The sequence below is a fragment of the Mesoplodon densirostris genome, chromosome 7, assembly GCF_025265405.1.
Source record: "Mesoplodon densirostris isolate mMesDen1 chromosome 7, mMesDen1 primary haplotype, whole genome shotgun sequence".
Lineage (NCBI taxonomy): Eukaryota > Metazoa > Chordata > Mammalia > Artiodactyla > Ziphiidae > Mesoplodon > Mesoplodon densirostris.
Genome location: NC_082667.1, coordinates 55767979 through 55785820, shown reverse-complemented (window position 1 = coordinate 55785820; position 17842 = coordinate 55767979). Strand labels below are relative to the sequence as shown.

The 17842-nt window shown below is 40.2% G+C and overlaps 1 long non-coding RNA gene across 1 annotated transcript in view; it reads right to left on the bottom strand.

The window, feature by feature from the left end:
* Positions 1–5489: 5489 nt before the first annotated feature.
* LOC132492979 (uncharacterized) overlaps positions 5490–17842 on the bottom strand; it is a 79875-nt gene continuing 67522 nt past the window's right edge. The window contains exon 7 of the long non-coding RNA XR_009532946.1: positions 5490–7840. This is a non-coding gene — a long non-coding RNA (uncharacterized LOC132492979). The remainder of the gene's footprint in view (positions 7841–17842) is intronic.

The following is a 17842-nucleotide window of genomic DNA, read 5'->3' as shown; positions in this document are numbered from 1 at the left end:
TGCCAAAAAATAAGAAAATGGCTAACATCAATACTGCAACTGCTGCTAAATTCTCAGTTGCTTCAGAACTCTTCACCTTTTATTCATAAAATGACAAAATTCAGAGTCATCTAAAGGTTGGAGTTCATTATCAATATTATTATAATATCAAGCTTAGACCTACTTTTCCATTAGAAAACACCATAGTTATTACATTAATTATAATAGAAATTATTAGCCATCAATATGAAATTTCAGTAATGAGCAAAAATTTGGGGAAGCATTTTTCCCCATATAGTAAAGGGTTAATATATACATATAAAGAACAGGAAAAAGACAGGAAGAAAATGCATAAAAATCTTAACAACATATGAAAAGTTGATCAATATCATTAGCCATTATGGAAATGCAAGTTAAAACCATGATAAAATACCACTATATACTTTTTAGAATGTAAAATATTAAGAAGACTTACCAAACCATGTGTTGGCGAGAATTTAGAAGAGTGGTGATGTATACTAGATTAGAAAACAGTTTCTTAAAACACAGTTTGGAAGTGTCTTAAAAAGTTAAAGGTATACCTACCAAATGATGTAATAATTCTAATCTTAGATATTTACTAAAGAGAAAACATATGAAAGCTATATCCATAGAAGTTCTCTTACATGAATATTCATAGTAGTTTTATTTGTAATAGTCAAACACTGGAGATAAACTTTTGGTGGTGATGGGTATCTTGGTTGGAGCAATGGCTCCACGTGTGTGTATGTATATCAAAACTTATGAAATTGTACCAATGTTCATCAACAAGTGAATGGATAAACAAATTGAGGTATATCCATACAATGGAATACTACTCAGCAATAAAAAAGAATGAACAATTTATGAATCTCAACAAATTATGCTGAGTGAAAGAAGCCACATAAAAAAAGAATATATAGGGCTTCCCTGGTGGCGCAGTGGTTGAGAGTCCGCCTGCCGATGCAGGGAACGCGGGTTCGTGCCCTGGTCTGGGAAGATCCCACATGCCGCAGAGCGGCTGGGCCCGTGAGCCATGGCTGCTGAGCCTGCACGTCTGGAGCCTGTGCTCCGCAGCGGGAGAGGCCACAACAGTGAGAGGCCCACGTACCGCAAAAAAAAAAAAAAAAAAAAAAAAAGAATATATAGCATATGATTCCATTGATAAAAATATTCTAGAAAATGTGAACAAATCTACAGTGACAAAGGAGATCAGTTGTTGTCTGGGTTTGGGAGAAAGAGTGGGAGGGAGATCACAAAGGGCACCAAAAACTTTGGGGGTGACGGATATGTTTATGATCCTGATTGTGACAATGGCTTATTAAAACTGACCTAGGGCTTCCCTGGTGGCACAGTGGTTAAGAATCTGCCTGCCAATGCAAGGGACACGGGTTCGAGCCCTGGTCTGGGAAGATCCCACATACCGCAGAGCAACTAAGCCTGTGCACAACTACTGTGCTCTAGAACCCGCGAGCCACAACTACTGAAGCCCATGCACCTAGAGCCCGTGCTCCACAAGAGAAGCCACCACAATGAGAAGCCCGCGCACCGCAACGAAGAGTAGCCCCACTCACCACAACTAGAGAAAGCCCGTGTGCAGCAAGGAAGGTCCAACGCAGCCAAAAATAAAAATAAATAAAAATAAAACACCTAAAGTTTATCTTATTATTAACTCTGGTTTAAAAACAAAAGACAAAGGGAATAAGACTCAACCATTCTCAGTGATTATTTGTGAGGAAAATACAATAAGGTATTTTACATGTTTTTGTGGAGGGCCTGCTCTATGGGGAAACTCACACATTGACTTATGAACCAGAAGTATTCATCAATCCAGCCAGAAGTGGGAATGTTAATTTATGTGAGCTGATATGGTCCTGAGTTCATACTGCTCCCTAAAACATTGAGTTGATATGTGCTGCCACCACACACACACACACACCACTGAACTTTCTGGCATTTGGGGCTTTTACAGATAGAACAGACACATCCTGGTTGATGTATCTTGCCCTCTTGACTTTTTCTTGCACTCGCCTTGCAAATCCACTATCCTGCATCAGCCAGCGTTTCCATTCTCTGCCTCGACACCTGGCTCTGAGACTGACTGGAAGGCCTTTGAATGCACATGTGTAAGATAAGTGAGTCTGACCATAAGTGAGTGAAAGAAGTTTGATCACTTGGAAAAACTAGTTGTAATCACTTCATGAAAGTGAAAACCTGTGAACACAGATTCTTATAGCAAAGATTAATGTATGTAACTCAGTTCAGCTGGGGACCCTCCTCTGCTGAAAGGTTGAGATAAAATTGGCTTAAACTCCTCTTCTCTCCAACTCCCTATCTTGTGAAAATCCAAAGCCCTCTTCAAGATTTCAGTTTCTTTCCAGTGATCTTCTGTTATCATAACCACCTGGCCTCTAGGCTCCTGGCTCCACACCTCTTCCACTGTTCTGCAGTCCATGGATCCAGACTCAGTCCTATTCTGTTTCAACCCCAACTATTCTGATGTCATCTGTTGTGCTGCAATTTCAATTCTGACACTAAGCAACCAGAGTTATTGTCAGACTCCACAGCTGTAAGGGCACAGTCCCCAACAAGACTGCCCCCACTCCAGACACCAGGAGCGAGTAGGGGCCCAGGCCACCCATACTCCCAACCAACTGGCTACAAATCCAGAGGGTTCCTCCAATCCCCCTCAGGTTCCATAATTCAGCAGAATGACACAAAACTGAGGATAGCACTATACTTACAATTAGAGTTTTAAAGGATACAGATTAGACCAGACAAATGAAGAGACACATAGGGCAAGGTCTGGAAGGGTCCTGAACACAGAGCTTCTGTGCCCTCTCCCCATGGGATGAGGGCACTTCATCTTCCCAAAATGAGTTCACCAACAAGGAACCTCCACTGAGCTTTGCTGTCCAAAGGTTTATTGGAGTTTCGTTGATTAAATCATGGACCATGCACTTGAACGCAATCCTTCTTCCCTCCCTGGAGGTTGGGCTGGCTCAAAGTCCCAACCTTCTAATCAGTGGTTGGTCTTTCTGGTGACCATTCTCAATCTTAAAGCTATGCAGGGTCCCACCATGAGTCCCCTCATTAGCATAAACTCAGGAGTGATCCAAGGGACTCATGAATAATAAAGACACTTTAGTCACTCAAGAAATTCCAAGGGTTCTAGAAGCTCCATGCCAGGAACTCTGCAAATTATTTTTGGAACTTCTAAATGACTTGAGCAGGGCTGACCCCAGCCTATTCCAGTGATCCAAACAGGTGACGAAACCCAGATAATTGGTACATTCCATCTCCCTGGCCAGACTGCTATTCAGGGATAGGCTTGAGGGAATTCTTGGTGAGTGAAGAACTCTTACCCCTGGGGCCACTGAGCTGGTAGAAAGGTCAGCCTAGCATTGCTAGTGCCCATCTTTGCCAGCACAAGTGAAAAGTCTGCTTGAGAGTGAATCAAGGCAAAGGAAAACAAAATCAAGAGATGGAGAGAAAACGCAAATATGGATGACAAAGTTTGACTTCCTGAATCCAACCATGTCTAACTAGATATCTGGGTTTTCCCTTAAGCCACATTGAGTTAAATTTCTGTCATTTGCAATTGCAAGAGTGTTGACCAATACCTTCTTTCTTCCCCCTCCTTTTCACAAGCAATAAACCATACTCCTCTCTTTGTTTCATGCAAAACAGCTTCCCCTTGTCTGAGCTGGGCATCTGCTGACATCTGTGTCTGCAGGGCATTTCAAAGATTTTTCATAAAGACAGTTTCCTCCATGTGAGATACATTGGTGTCATCCATTTTTTTCACTCTGTAACAAAAATATTTATACAATCAAGACTGTACTGGATGTATAGTTTCTTATCTGCTTTTTTCAATTTTCAGTCAACAAATATTTATATAAAAACTGTATGCTAGTCATATACTAAGCAACTAACATGCTATGTTGAGAATTTTCCCACATCATTAAAAAGATTTTGTAAATGTAATTTATTATTAACCAGCACAGAATATACAAGCACATAGACAGGTTTCTTTTTTAAGATTTTCATTTTTTTAGAGCAGTTTTAGGTTCACAGCAAAATTGAGGGAAAAGTACAGAGATTTCCCATATACCCCTATTCCCTTATAGATAGTTTTTAAACTGAACGTTTATTGTAGAACATTTAGCTTGTTTCCAAGTTTTATGAATAATGATAGACACATAACACCATCTAACTCTCTCATCATTTCCTTAGAATAGATTCTCAGAAGTAGAATTTCCATAAGAACTTCATTTTTTACCTCCAAAAAATGCAGAAAATATTTACCAATCTCTGTTGCAGTAAAGCGTCTATCCCCTCTTACCCCAACTTGCCTGGAGAGATCTGGCCTAAAATACCTTCAGATAGCACAAGAATCACGTTCCTTGAGAGCTTCCTGTTTTCTCTGAGTGCTCCTCCTCAGCTGTCCTTAAAGGGCTGGGGACTGACCAGGCAGCAGGCAGCCTGTCAACCTGGCAGACCTCTGGAGGCATAGTACATATAACTGCTTTAGGAATTGCTGAAAAAAATGGCATTCAGGGCAAGCCTGAAAGGGAGCTAGATGCCAAGACAAGAAAGTCAGCACTAATCATGACCCCATTTTCATTTTTAAGTCTCTTTTTCCCTACTTTATTTTCTTAAGACGCATATGTGATTTATAATGGAAAATTTTAATTTATTGGTAAAAACAACAACAAAATGAGTTTCTCAAATTCAGTGTGGGACTGGAGATAATCTTCTGGCCCCTGGAAAAGCAGTTGTGAGCTATCTAGCTTGGCAATGCTTCCTACAAATCACTGGCTGACTCAGAAAAATACATATGCACTTTAGTCACATGAAGGACAGGGTGATTCCCTCTGGGACCACCACAAAGGGGAATTGATGACTGTCTTCCAGACCTGGAAGAGGGTCCCAAATTGCAATGTGTGAAAATAAGGGGTGGGTCTAAGAATTGTCAGTGGGAGCCTCCAAAACAAAGATTTTTGACTCATTGCAAGAACCTTCTAAGAGGCAGAGTAGCCCAAAGATAAAACCAGCTGCTCCAGGAGATGATGACCTCCCCATCCTGTGAAGTGTTAAAGCACAGACTGGAAGCCAGTTGTCCTGGGTGGTGTGGCAGGGATCCAACTGCAAGGCAGGACAGTGGTTTTCAATCTTTTTAGTCTCCGGACTCCTTTACACTCTTAAGAATTACTGAGGATCCAAAGAACATTGTTTATATAGGTTCTATCTATCAACATTTACCATATTAAAAATTAAAACTGAGAAAATTTTAAATACTTAGTAATTTATTTTAAAATAACATTAGTAATTCCTTTGTACATTAACATAAAGGAAAGATTTTACAGAAAATAACTATATTTACTCAAACAAAAAAAATCTAGCAAGAAGAATAGCATTTTTAAAAAAATCTTTTTACTATCTAGATCAATGGAACACAACTGGATTATTATATCTGCTTCTACATTTAATCTGTTGCAATATGTTCTTCAAGGTTGGTTGCAGTGTGGAATCTGAAACCATATCAATGAACTGTGACAGAGATCATAGAGCCTGTGCCCAAAGAGATCACAACTGAACAATAATAAGGGAAAACACTTATTGAGTGCTTACCATTATCCAGGTTATATGTCAAGTATTCTACACACATTACTTCAAACAACTTTATAAAGGAAATTTACCTATTTTTACAGATGAAGAAACTAAAACATAGAGAAACTGTATACCTTACACCAGGTCACACAGCCTGGTGAAGCCAGGATTTACAGCAATTTAGCCTAACTGTTTTAATCTTGGCTCTAAATCCTGGCTTATTTTACCTAGCACAATGTTTTCGAGGTTCATCCATGATGTACTTCATTCCTTCTTAAGGTGGAATAATATCCCATTGTATGTATATACCACATTTTGCTTATCCATTCATCTGTTGATGGATGCTTCTTAGTATGTTTTAAATAAACAATTACTACGTTCTGTCATAGAGGCAAGCACAGGTTCTAAGAGGGAGAGACAGAGGAGGAGCCACCAATCCAGCTTGGGCTGAGGCAGCCAGGGGCTGGTGCCTGAGCAGAGACTTGAAGGATCGGTGGGAGACATCCAGGAAAAAGACAGGAAAGGGAGGAACCAAGGGACATGTAAGAAAGAGAACCATAGCCAGCCCCATAGGGCTGAGTCAGGTTTGTGTGGAAGAGGGGCAAGAAGTAAGGCTAGAGAGGCAACAACATTGACATTACAGAGTATTTAAGACAGGCTGGGTGCTGTGCAAAGCCTCTTAGATGTTTTAACTTATTTAAACATTACAGCACCGTCTAAAAGAAAACTAGCCTTCTTGAGTATATACTGAGGACCAGGCACTGTTCTTAGTGCCTTGTGTGCAATAATAAATTTAATCCCCATAACAGCTCAAGGTCAGTACTATTATCATTCCCATTTTATAGATGGGGAAGTAAGGCATGGAATGGATAAAACAATTTTGCCCAAGTTTATGCTGGTAAGCAGGGATGTGAACCCAGGTTTCAGCAGCTATGCTTATATCCTGACAGCCGAGAATATGAGAACAAGGTAAGGAATTTAGACTTTCACTGGACAGGTTTAGGCAGAAAGCAACTTGTCCTGATTTGCATTTTATAATCATTCTAGCGGCTGTATGGAGAGTGATAGGCAGGAAGAAGACTGGAGGCAGAGAGACCAATTAGTAAGCCAAATGGGAAACAATGAGAATGAGTCAGGGCAGTGCAAATACAGACAAGTGGAGGGTTCTGAGAGATATTCAGGACATGGAATAGTGAAGCGGGGTCAGGGATGATTCCGAGTTTCTGAGAGGATGACAGTGCAATCACAGAGATGGAAGATGCATGGGAAAAACAAGTTTGAGGTTAGAGAGAATCAAGGGGTGAAGATTATGAGATCTTCTGGGACATCTGAGTCTTGGTAGGCCCAGGGAGAGCAATCTGGGCACATAAGCTCCATGAAGGCAAAGATCTCTGTTTCATTGACTGACATGGCCTAGTGCCAAGAACAGTACTTGGCATAAGACACCCAGTAAAAACAATCCAGTATGTAGTTGTTCAATGAATGAGTATGGGTACAGAGGAGAAAAGAGTGTGACCTGGAAGTTAGAAAATTGTGCTGGGAGTTGGAGCTACAGAGATTGTCAATAGTATGTAAAGTGAGGAGAGTTATAAGGACAGAACTCTGGGGACACAATGCTTACAAGACAGGCAGAGAAAAGCCAACTGAACCTTAGAGAGACTGAGGAGTGACCACAGAGAGGGAGAAACTAGGAGAAGGGAGGTTGTCAAAGGCATCTCAAATTTTTAAGGTAAAAGAGACTTTGAAGTGCTTCCCAGTTTATAAAACATACTTTCTCAGATTCTTCTTTTTCTTTTAATTTTAGTATAACATACCTTTTACTAAATATTTTATTGAAGTAAAAATTGCTTTTATAATAAAGTGCAATCATCTTAAGTGTATATTGTGATGAATCTTTGCGTCTTTATGCATCTCTGTAACCCCCATCTGGATCACAATAGAGAAATACTCCAGCACTCAAATGTTTCCTTCACACCCCTTCTCAGTCACCACTCTCCTCCCCACTGGAGATAAGCATTCTTCTGGCCTCTATAATCTTCCATCAGTTCTTGAACTTCTATCAGTTCTTAAATTTCATATAGATGAAATAATACAGCATGTATTATTTTGTGTCCGGCTTCTTCCATTCAATATAATAGCTGTGAAATTCATCTGTAATGTTTTGAGCATCAGTAGTTTGTTCTCAGGTATTTTCAAAAATGTAATTCTTGTTGAGGATAATAACATCTACCTGTAAAGGAATTAAATGGGATCATGCCTAGTAGCCACCCTACAAAATGAATATTTATTGATTACTTAGCTTTGGTTCAATATCAAAACAATTTAATCCTCATAGAGGAATCATTATTCCCTTTTTGCAGAATTTGGTGATATTTTGGAGGGAAGAGAAGAATGAAACAATGGTATGTTGGTAAGCCAGTTTTCTGGGGGGTTGGGGGGAGTCCTTGACTTGGAGAATCTATAATAAATAGACATTCTTCCAAAGAAAACAGACAGATAGCCAACAGGCACATGAAAAGATGTATATCACTAATTATCAGGGAAATGCAAATCAAAACCACAACTGTTATAATGGCTATTATCAAAAAGACAAGAAATAACAAGTGGTAGAAAGGATATGGAGAAAAGAGAACACTTGTGCACTGTTGGTGGGAATGTAAACTGGTGCAGCCACTATGGAGGTTCCTCAAAAAATTAAAAATAGAACTACCAGGACTTCCCTGGTGGTGCAGTGGTTAAGAATCTTCCTGCCAATGCAGGGGACATGGGTTTGATCCCTGGTCCGGGAAGATCCCACATGCCACGGAGCAACTAAGCCTGTGTGCCACAGCTACTGAAGCCTGTGTGCCCTAGAGCATGCGCACTGCAACTACTGAGCCCACATGCCACAACTACTGAAGCCCACCTGCTGCAACTACTGAAGCCTCCACACCTAAAGCCCACTCTCTGCAACAAGAGAAGCCACCGCAATGAGAAGCCCGCGGACTGCAGCAAAGAGTAGCCCCCGCTCACCACAACTAGAGAAAGCCTGCACACAGCAATGAAGACCCAGAGCATCCACAAAAAAAAAAAAAAAGAACTACCATATGATCCAGCAATTCCAGTTTTCCCAAGAAAACAAAATCACTAATTTGAAAAGATATATGTGCCCCCATGTTCACTGCAGCTTTATTTACAATAGCCAAGATATGGAAACAACTATGGCCAACAATGAATGAAATGATAAAGAAATTGTTTTATATATATGGAATATATATATAAAATATATATTTTTATATATATTCCATATATATATGGAATACTACTCAGCCATAAAAAAGAATAAAAAAGAATGAAATCTTGCCATTTTTGACAAATGGATGGACCTTGAGGGTATTATGCTAAGTGAAATAAGTCAGAGAAAGACAAATACTGTTATGATTCCACTTATATGTGGAATCTAAAGACCAAAATGCATGAACAAATAAAACAAAACAAAACTCATTGATACAGAGAACAGATTGATGGTTAACAGAGGTGTTGGGAGTTGAAGGATGGGAAAAATGGGTGAAAGGGATAAGCAATATGGTGACAGGTGGCAACTAGACTTATTATGGAGATCACTTTTTAGTGTATATAAATATTAAATTATAATGTGCACCTCAAACTTATATAATGTTATATACCAATTATACCACAATAAAAAAACATTTAAACCATCTAAAGAAAAATCCCTGATTTGTAGTGTTTGCTGATTTTTGTAGTGTAATACTCCCATTGTTGCTGATATCAAGCAACCAATGGCTTAACAACTGACCTGCAGAATTCTTAGAAATTTAACCATCAGCTCTCCAACACCGATGTGAGCCAGTTCCAGCACACCACTGAGTGATTCGCAGACTCTCAAGCTCAGTCCAGCTGAGATTCTTGCTCAAGGTCTCAGACCTGGAAAGACCAGCCTTTTCTGACCCGAATCCTCTCTGCTTTTTCCCCCTATGTAAAGGATTCTTTAAAAATGAGCTGGCATCTACTGATGGACATGAGTCTTACTGATGGGTCTCAAAATGACAAACTATAACTATAAACTAACAAATTATAAACTTTCATTTTCATTAGTCACCCACTAAGTGAATTATCCATTAATAAAATGTGATATTCATAAACTAAAGTTGGGCAGCTACTAGAATTTATTAAAGAGTCTAAGTTCAGTATTCCACTAAGAAGTCTGTCTGCCATGCCAATCTTCACAGCCCCTGCTGCTCATTACCTCACCCAGATAGCTGGAATGCTCTTAATTTGGGGAATGGACTCTCTGTTTTCAGAGTATTAAATCCTCGTTGTAGTATTGTCTTCAGTTTGTTGTGATTTTCAATTGCTGATATTCTTCCTCTTTAATTTAAAATTACTGTTAGTTTAGCTTCCCCTTTTTTGTTTGTTAAGGTTGTTAAGTGTTAGAGAACACGCAGTGACACATATTTGCACCAGCAGCATTTTTGTCCTATAATTGTCTAATAACTAGACTTTAAGATATGTATACCTCATGGTTCAATCGTGACTCATCCATACCCTCATTGCTGAAGCTGATGTAAATATTTTCTCTCTAAATTTCATTTTTTTTTTTTTTTTTTTTTTTTGCGGTATGCGGGCCTCTCACTGTTGTGGCCTCCCCCGTTGCGGAGCACAGGCTCCGGACGCACAGGCTCTGGACGCGCAGGCTCAGCGGCCATGGCTCACGGGCCCAGCCGCTCCGCGGCATATGGGATCCTCCCAGACCGGGGCACGAACCCGTATCCCCTGCATCGGCAGGCGGACTCTCAACCACTTGCGCCACCAGGGAGGCCCTCTAAATTTCATTTTTGCACTCACAGTTCTGTGGTGATGTGTGTGGCTGCCTCTGAAGTGGTGCTGTTTAAACAACTTGCAACACACTCTCAATATAAATGCAATTAAATTACTGGGTTATTATTAATTTACAAGGTGTTGTTTATAATACAAAATTATATGAAAGTACATGTTTCCCCATATGGAAATAATAAATGTAAATCCAATTATACCTATGCCTATATTCTTATATGTGGGAACAAGAGAAACAGGGAAGTTTACTGAGGTTTAGGAACAATTTCCACATGCCATACCAGGCGGTAAGGTGATATAGTTGAAGACACAGGCTTTGGAATCAAAATGACTTGAATACATTTTAGCCATGTGACCTAGAGCAAAACATTTCTCTCTGTCTCAGTTTCCTTGAGTTTAAATGAAGCAAATGCCAACTACCACAGAAAGATATCTTAAAGATTAAATGCATAAAAACAGGCACATAGACCAATGGAACAGAATCAGGAGCACGGGAATAAATCCATGCACGTTTGGTCAACTAATATTTGACGAGGGAGCCAAGAATACTCAACAGGGAAAGGATAGTCTTTTCAAATAAACGGTGCTAGGAAAACTGGATATTCACATGTAAAAGAATGAAATTGGACCCCTATCTTTACACCATTCACAAAAATTAACTAGAAATGGATTAAAAACTTAAATGTAAGACCTTAAACCATAAAACTCTTAGAAAAAGAAAAACGCACGTGGACAAAGCTAGTTGGCATTGGTCTTGGCAACAATTTTTTGGATATGACACCAAAACACACAACTGACAAAAGCAAAAACAAAGTGGGACATCAGACTAAAAAGCTTCTTCAGCAAAAGAAATGATCAACAGGGCTTCCCTGTTGGCACAGTGGTTAGGAGTCCGCCTGCCGATGCAGCGGACGCGGGTTCGTGCCCCGGTCCGGGAAGATCCCACGTGCTGCGGAGCGGCTGGGCCCGTGAGCCTTGGCTGCTGGGCCTGCGCGTCCGGAGCCTGTGCTCCGCAGCGGGAGAGGCCACGGCAGTGAGGGGTCTGCGTGCCGCAGGAAAAAAAAAAGAAATGATCAACAAAATGAAAAGGCAAACAGTGGAATGGGAGAAAATATTTGCAAACCATATATCAGATAAGGGGTTAAAATCCAAAATATATAAGGAACTCATACAGCTCAACAGCAAAAAGACTAATAATTTGATTTTAAAATGGACAGAGATCTGAACATTTTTCCAAAGAAGACACACAGATGGCCAACAGGTATATGAAATGATGCTCAACACTCTAATCATCAGTGAAATGCAAATCAAAGCCACAATGAGATTATCACCTCACATGTGTTAGAATGGCTATTATCAAAAAGACAGAAAATAACAAACAATAGAGAGGATGTCGAGAAAAGGGAACCTTTGTGTACTGATGGTGGAAATGTAAATTGTACAGCCACTTTGGAAAACAGTATGAAGGCTCTTCAAGAAACTAAAAATAAAACTATTACATGATTCAGCACTTCTACTTCTGGTGATATGTCTGAAGGAAATGAAATCACTATCTTGAGAGATCTGCACCCTAATGTTCACAGCAGCATTGTTTACAATAGCCAAGACATGGAAACAACCTAAGTGTCTGTCAGTGGATGAATGGATAAAGAAAATGTGACACACACACACACACACACACACACACACACACACATTTTTTTTTAATTCAACCATAAACAGATGGAAATCCTGCCATTTGCAACATGGAGGGACTTGAAGGTATTACACTAAGTGAAATAAGTCAGACAGAAAGACAAATACTGCAATATCTCACTTATATGTGGAAAAGTATATGTTTGGCTTAAAGTATATGTTTTAAGCCAAACATATATATATATGTTTGGCTTTAAAAAAAAAAGCCAAATTCATAGAAACAGAGAGTAGAATGGTGGTTGCCAGGGACTAGGTTGGGAAGAATGAGGAGATGTTGGTCAAAGGGTTAAAAGAAAATAAATTTTTTAAAAAAATTAAATGAGATAATCATAGGCCCCAAAAAGGTAAATGATGTTTATTGTTATTTTTCTCTGTGTGGCCTCCTATCAAGTAAAATCATAGACTTCCCTTCCCTATTGCTTCTCCAAGATTTCACCAGATACACAAATATTATATTGGCAGGCTGACAATACAATCGATCATGCAGCCGAGATATATCTTTTCTAGAAAATCTGAGTAGAATTCATTCTATTTTTAATAACTGGTCACTCTTGTGGACTTGTTTTCTTATCCCAAATTCAGGACTTAAAGGTCCTACTCTTTTCAGATGGAAGATGCACTATATGCTAGATATAATTGGCAGAGAGTTAACTCTCCGAAGGAGCATTTTTTAAAGAGAAAGCTGTAGCTTCAGGAAAGAAAAAAAGATGGGTGGGTGCTGCTTGTAAGAAGTGATGTTGCATAAGAAGACAGTAACTCTGTTGAGTACCATAATACGGCAATTCAGAGTGAGGGTCATGGAGAGTAGAGTGGTGGTTACCAGGACTTGGGGGATGGAAGTTAGGGGGAGCTATGGCTCAAAGGGTATAAACTTCCAGTGATAAGATTAACAAGTTTGGGGACCTAATGCACAGCATGGTGATTACAGCTAATAATACTCTATCATATACTTGATACAGAGTGTATCTCAAATGTTCTCACCACAAAAAGAAAATGCTAACTATGTTACCAGATGAAGGTGGTAACTAATGCTACGGTGGTAATCATTTTGCAATTTATAAATGTATCAAATCAACATATTTTAAACCTTAAAATTATACAATGTTATGTTCCAAATATATCTCAATAAAGCTGGGGGGAAAGTTTATTTTTTTAAAGAGTGAGGGTCAAGCGAGGCCTGCATTTTTCACACGCTGCCTCGGGGAACACTCGCCCAGTGAAGAAGCTCAGGGTAAAGGCACCACCACCAAAGCAGGAATGAGAGTGACCTGACACCAGGAGGGAGACCCCAAAGAGGCCACAGCCACAGGAGGCCGGAGTCCTGGCCACTGTCGCCTTCCCCGAGGGCTTCGACTGGCTCCCTCAGTTCGCGCACCAGATGAGTGCCACCCGATTCATGGACCCTGTCCTGCCTTGCGTTGTCGACCCAGTTGCCCTGTTGCCAGAATGAGCTGAAGTCTGAATATTGCTCAGCAGGACCAGGCATAGCACGGGCCTTTTCTCTTGTGGTTTCGCTTGCCAGTGACCACTATCTTGATAATTCCGTGTGACAGACAGGGTCTTGGTGCTCCGGCCTGGTGTCAGGCCTGAGCCTCTGAGGTGGGAGAGCCAAGTTCAGGACATTGGTCCACCAGAGACCTCCCAGCCCCTCGTAATATCAACTGGCGACAGATCTCCCAGAGAATTCCGTCTCAACACTAAGACCCTGCTCCACTGAATGACCAGCTAGCTCCAATGCTGAACACCCCATGCCAAACGACTAGCAAGACAAGAACACAACCCCACCCGTTAGTAGAGTCTGCCTGAAATCATAATAAATTCACAGACACCCAAAAACACACCACCAGACATGGTCCTGCCCACCATAAGACAAGATCCAACCTCATCCACCAGAACACAGGCACCAGTCCCCTCCACCAGGAAGCCTACACAACCCACTGAACCAACCTTACCCACTGGGGACAGACACCGAAAACAACGGGAACTATGAACCTGCAGCCTGTGAAAACCAGACCCCAAACACAGTAAGTTAAGAAAAATGAGAAGACAGAGAAATACACAGCAGATGAAGGAGCAAGGTAAAAACCCACCAGGCCAAACAAATGAAGAGGAAATAGGCAGTCTACCTGAAAAAGAATTCAGATAATTGAATAATTATAATGATAATAATGACAGTAATGATAGTAAAGATGACCCAAAATCTTGGAAATAGAATGGAGAAAATACAAGAAATGTTTAACAAGGACCTAGAAGAACTAAAGAGCAAACAAACAATGATGAACAACACAATAAATGAAATTAAAAATTCTCTAGAAGGAATCAATAGCACAATAACTGAGTCAGAAGAACGGATAAGTGGCCTGAAAGATAAAATAGTGGAAATAACTACAGCAGAGCAGATTAAAGAAAAAAGAATGAAAAGAATTGAGGACAGTCTCAGAGACCTCTGGGACAACATTAAATGCATCAAAATTCAAATTATAGGGGTTCCAGAAGAAGAAGAGAAAATGAAAGGGACTGAGAAAATATTTGAAGAGATTATAGCTGAAAACTTCCCTAATATGGGAAAGGAAATAGTTAATCAAGCCCAGGAAGTGCAAAGAACCCATACAGGATAAATCCAAGGAGTAACACGACAAGGCACATACTAATCAAACTATCAAACATTAAATACAAAGAAAAAATATTAAAAGCAGCAAGGGAAAAGCAACAAATAACATACAAGAGAATCCCCATAGGGTTAACAGGTGAATTTTCAGCAGAAAATCTGCAAGCCAGAAGGGTGTGGTAGGACATATATGAAGTGATGAAAGAGAAAAACTTACAACCAAGATTATGCTACCCAGCAAGGATCTCATTCAGATTCGACAGAGAAATTAAAACCTTTACAGACAAGCAAAAGCTGAGAGGGTTCAGCACCACCAAACCAGCTTTACAGCAAATGCTAAAGGAACTACTCTAGGCAGGAAACACAAGAGAAGGAAAAGACCTACAATAACAAACCCAAAACAATTAAGAAAATGGTAATAGGAACATACATATCGATAATTACCTTAAGTGTAAATGGATTAAATGCTCCAACCAAAAGACATAGACTGGCTGAATGGATACAAAAACAAGACACATATATATGCTGTCTATAAGAGACCCACTTCAGACCTAGGGACACATACAGACTGAAAGTGAGAGGATGGAAAAAGATATTCCATGCAAATGGAAATCAAAAGAAAGCTGAAGTAGCAATTCTCATATCAGACAAAATAGACTGTAAAATAAAGACTATTGGACTTCCCTGCTGGTGCAGTGGTTACGAATCCACCTGCCAATGCAGGGTACACGGGTACAAGCCCTGGTCCAGGAAGATCCCACATGCCACAGAGCAACTAAGCCTCTGAGCCACAACTACTGAGCCTGCACTCTAGAGCCCATGAGCCACAATTACTGAGCCCTCGTGCCTAGAGCCTGTGCTCCGCAGCAAGAGAAGCAACTGCACTGAGAAGCCCATGCACTGCAATGAAGGGTAGCCCCAGCTCATGGAAACTAGAGAAAGCCCGCACGCAGCAACGAACACCTAGCAGAGCCAAAAATAATAAATAAATAAAATAAACAAATTTATAAATAAATAAAAACAAAATAATGACTATTACAAGAGACACAGAAGGACACTACATAATGATCAAGGGATCAATCCAAGAAGAAGATATAACAATTGTAACTATTTATGCACCCAACATAGGAGCACCTCAATACCTAAGGCAAACGTTAACAGCCATAAAAGGGGAAATCGACAGTAACACAAAAATAGTAGGGTACTTTAACACCCCACTTTCACCCATGGACAGATCATCTAAAATGAAAATAAATAAGGAAACACAACCTTTAAATGACACATTAAAAAACATGGACTTAGGGCCTCCCTGGTGGTGCAAGTGGTTGAGAGTCCGCCTGCCGATGCAGGGGATACGGGTTCGTGCCCCGGTCTGGGAGGATCCCATATGCCGCGGAGCGGCTGGGCCCGTGAGCCATGGCCGCTGAGCCTGCGCGTCCGGAGCCTGCGCGTCCGGAGCCTGTGCTCCGCAACGGGGGAGGCCACAACAGTGAGAGGCCCGCATACCGCAAAAAAAAAACAAAACAAAAAAAAAAACATGGACTTAATTCATATTTATAAGACATTGTATCCAAAAACAACAGAATACACTTTCTTGTTAAGTGCTCATGGAACATTCTCCAGGATAGATCTTATCTTGGGTCACAAATCAAGCCTTGGTAAATTTAAGAAAATTGAAATCGTATCAAGTATCTTTTCTACCAACACACTATGATACTATTATCAATTATAGGGAAAAAACTGCAAAAAATACGAACACATGGAGGCTAACAAATACATTACTAAATAACCAAGAGATCACAGAGGAAATCAAAAATATCTAGAAACAAATGACAATGAAAACACGATGACCCAAAACCTATGGGATGCTGCAAAAGCAGTTCTAAGAGGGAAGTTTATAGCAATACAATCCTACCTCAAGAAACAAGAAAAATCTCACATAAAAAACGTAACCTTACACCTAAAGCAATTAGAGAAAGAAGAACAAAATAAAACCTAAAGTTAGCAGAAGGAAAGAAATCATAAAGATGAGATCAGAAATAAATGAAAAAGAAATGAAGGAAACAATAGCAAAGATCAATAAAACTAAAAGCTTGTTCTTTCAGAAGATAAAAAAAATTGATGACACTTAGCCAGGCTCAACAGGGAAAAAAGGGAAAAGACTCAAATCAACAGAATTTCAAATGAAAAAGGAGAAGTAACAACTGATACTGCAGAAATACAAAGGATTATGAGAGATTACTAAAAGCAACTGTATGCCAATAAAATGGACGACTTGGAAGAAATGGAAAAATTCTTAGAAAAGCACAACCTTCTGACTAAACCAGGAGAAATAGAAAAGATAAACAGACCAATCACAAGCACTGAAATTGAAACTGTCATTAAAAATCTTCCAACAAACAAAAGCCTAGGACAGATGGCTTCACAGGCGAATTCTATCAAACATTTAGAGAAGAGCTAACACCCACCCTTCTCAAACTCTTCCAAAATATAGCAGAGGGAGGAACACTCCCAAACCCATTCTACGAGGCCACCATCACCCTGATACCAAAACCAGACAAAGATGTCCCCAAAAAGAACCACTACAGGTCAATATCACTGATAAATATAGATGCAAAAATCCTCAACAAAATACTAGCAAACAGAATCCAACAGCACATCAAAAGGATCATACACCATGATCAAGTGGGGTTTATCTCAGCAATGCAAGGATTCTTCAATATACACAAATCAATCAATGTGATAAACCATATTAACAAATTGAAGAATAAAAACCATATGATCGGGCTTCCCTCGTGGCGCAGTGGTTGAGAGTCCGCCTGCCGATGCAGGGGACGTGGGTTCGTGCCCGGGTCCGGGAAGATCCCACATGCCACGGAGCAGCTAGACCCGTGAGCCATGACTGCTGAGCCGGCGCATCCAGAGCCTGTGCTCCGCAACGGGAGAGGCCACAACAGTGAGAGGCCCGCGTACCGCAAACAAACAAACAAACAAACAAAAAACCATATGATCATCTCAATAGATGCAGAAAAAACTTTCGACAAAATTCAACACCCATTTATGATAAAAACTCTCCAGAAAGTAGGCATAGAGGGA